Raw genomic sequence first — 3132 nt, forward strand, 5'->3', positions numbered from 1 at the left:
GGTTAGGGTTAGGGTTAGGGTTAGGGTTAGGGTTAGGGTTAGGGTTAGGGTTAGGGTTAGGGTTAGGGTTAGGGTTAGGGTTAGGGTTAGGGTTAGGGTTAGGGTTAGGGTTAGGGTTAGGGTTAGGGTTAGGGTTAGGGTTAGGGTTAGGGTTAGGGTTAGGGTTAGGGTTAGGGTTAGGGTTAGGGTTAGGGTTAGGGTTAGGGTTAGGGTTAGGGTTAGGGTTAGGGTTAGGGTTAGGGTTAGGGTTAGGGTTAGGGTTAGGGTTAGGGTTAGGGTTAGGGTTAGGGTTAGGGTTAGGGTTAGGGTTAGGGTTAGGGTTAGGGTTAGGGTTAGGGTTAGGGTTAGGGTTAGGGTTAGGGTTAGGGTTAGGGTTAGGGTTAGGGTTAGGGTTAGGGTTAGGGTTAGGGTTAGGGTTAGGGTTAGGGTTAGGGTTAGGGTTAGGGTTAGGGTTAGGGTTAGGGTTAGGGTTAGGGTTAGGGTTAGGGTTAGGGTTAGGGTTAGGGTTAGGGTTAGGGTTAGGGTTAGGGTTAGGGTTAGGGTTAGGGTTAGGGTTAGGGTTAGGGTTAGGGTTAGGGTTAGGGTTAGGGTTAGGGTTAGGGTTAGGGTTAGGGTTAGGGTTAGGGTTAGGGTTAGGGTTAGGGTTAGGGTTAGGGTTAGGGTTAGGGTTAGGGTTAGGGTTAGGGTTAGGGTTAGGGTTAGGGTTAGGGTTAGGGTTAGGGTTAGGGTTAGGGTTAGGGTTAGGGTTAGGGTTAGGGTTAGGGTTAGGGTTAGGGTTAGGGTTAGGGTTAGGGTTAGGGTTAGGGTTAGGGTTAGGGTTAGGGTTAGGGTTAGGGTTAGGGTTAGGGTTAGGGTTAGGGTTAGGGTTAGGGTTAGGGTTAGGGTTAGGGTTAGGGTTAGGGTTAGGGTTAGGGTTAGGGTTAGGGTTAGGGTTAGGGTTAGGGTTAGGGTTAGGGTTAGGGTTAGGGTTAGGGTTAGGGTTAGGGTTAGGGTTAGGGTTAGGGTTAGGGTTAGGGTTAGGGTTAGGGTTAGGGTTAGGGTTAGGGTTAGGGTTAGGGTTAGGGTTAGGGTTAGGGTTAGGGTTAGGGTTAGGGTTAGGGTTAGGGTTAGGGTTAGGGTTAGGGTTAGGGTTAGGGTTAGGGTTAGGGTTAGGGTTAGGGTTAGGGTTAGGGTTAGGGTTAGGGTTAGGGTTAGGGTTAGGGTTAGGGTTAGGGTTAGGGTTAGGGTTAGGGTTAGGGTTAGGGTTAGGGTTAGGGTTAGGGTTAGGGTTAGGGTTAGGGTTAGGGTTAGGGTTAGGGTTAGGGTTAGGGTTAGGGTTAGGGTTAGGGTTAGGGTTAGGGTTAGGGTTAGGGTTAGGGTTAGGGTTAGGGTTAGGGTTAGGGTTAGGGTTAGGGTTAGGGTTAGGGTTAGGGTTAGGGTTAGGGTTAGGGTTAGGGTTAGGGTTAGGGTTAGGGTTAGGGTTAGGGTTAGGGTTAGGGTTAGGGTTAGGGTTAGGGTTAGGGTTAGGGTTAGGGTTAGGGTTAGGGTTAGGGTTAGGGTTAGGGTTAGGGTTAGGGTTAGGGTTAGGGTTAGGGTTAGGGTTAGGGTTAGGGTTAGGGTTAGGGTTAGGGTTAGGGTTAGGGTTAGGGTTAGGGTTAGGGTTAGGGTTAGGGTTAGGGTTAGGGTTAGGGTTAGGGTTAGGGTTAGGGTTAGGGTTAGGGTTAGGGTTAGGGTTAGGGTTAGGGTTAGGGTTAGGGTTAGGGTTAGGGTTAGGGTTAGGGTTAGGGTTAGGGTTAGGGTTAGGGTTAGGGTTAGGGTTAGGGTTAGGGTTAGGGTTAGGGTTAGGGTTAGGGTTAGGGTTAGGGTTAGGGTTAGGGTTAGGGTTAGGGTTAGGGTTAGGGTTAGGGTTAGGGTTAGGGTTAGGGTTAGGGTTAGGGTTAGGGTTAGGGTTAGGGTTAGGGTTAGGGTTAGGGTTAGGGTTAGGGTTAGGGTTAGGGTTAGGGTTAGGGTTAGGGTTAGGGTTAGGGTTAGGGTTAGGGTTAGGGTTAGGGTTAGGGTTAGGGTTAGGGTTAGGGTTAGGGTTAGGGTTAGGGTTAGGGTTAGGGTTAGGGTTAGGGTTAGGGTTAGGGTTAGGGTTAGGGTTAGGGTTAGGGTTAGGGTTAGGGTTAGGGTTAGGGTTAGGGTTAGGGTTAGGGTTAGGGTTAGGGTTAGGGTTAGGGTTAGGGTTAGGGTTAGGGTTAGGGTTAGGGTTAGGGTTAGGGTTAGGGTTAGGGTTAGGGTTAGGGTTAGGGTTAGGGTTAGGGTTAGGGTTAGGGTTAGGGTTAGGGTTAGGGTTAGGGTTAGGGTTAGGGTTAGGGTTAGGGTTAGGGTTAGGGTTAGGGTTAGGGTTAGGGTTAGGGTTAGGGTTAGGGTTAGGGTTAGGGTTAGGGTTAGGGTTAGGGTTAGGGTTAGGGTTAGGGTTAGGGTTAGGGTTAGGGTTAGGGTTAGGGTTAGGGTTAGGGTTAGGGTTAGGGTTAGGGTTAGGGTTAGGGTTAGGGTTAGGGTTAGGGTTAGGGTTAGGGTTAGGGTTAGGGTTAGGGTTAGGGTTAGGGTTAGGGTTAGGGTTAGGGTTAGGGTTAGGGTTAGGGTTAGGGTTAGGGTTAGGGTTAGGGTTAGGGTTAGGGTTAGGGTTAGGGTTAGGGTTAGGGTTAGGGTTAGGGTTAGGGTTAGGGTTAGGGTTAGGGTTAGGGTTAGGGTTAGGGTTAGGGTTAGGGTTAGGGTTAGGGTTAGGGTTAGGGTTAGGGTTAGGGTTAGGGTTAGGGTTAGGGTTAGGGTTAGGGTTAGGGTTAGGGTTAGGGTTAGGGTTAGGGTTAGGGTTAGGGTTAGGGTTAGGGTTAGGGTTAGGGTTAGGGTTAGGGTTAGGGTTAGGGTTAGGGTTAGGGTTAGGGTTAGGGTTAGGGTTAGGGTTAGGGTTAGGGTTAGGGTTAGGGTTAGGGTTAGGGTTAGGGTTAGGGTTAGGGTTAGGGTTAGGGTTAGGGTTAGGGTTAGGGTTAGGGTTAGGGTTAGGGTTAGGGTTAGGGTTAGGGTTAGGGTTAGGGTTAGGGTTAGGGTTAGGGTTAGGGTTAGGGTTAGGGTTAGGGTTAGGGTTAGGGTTAGGGTTAGGGTTAGGGTTAG

Source organism: Ostrea edulis, chromosome 10, assembly GCF_947568905.1.
Source record: "Ostrea edulis chromosome 10, xbOstEdul1.1, whole genome shotgun sequence".
NCBI lineage: Eukaryota > Metazoa > Mollusca > Bivalvia > Ostreida > Ostreidae > Ostrea > Ostrea edulis.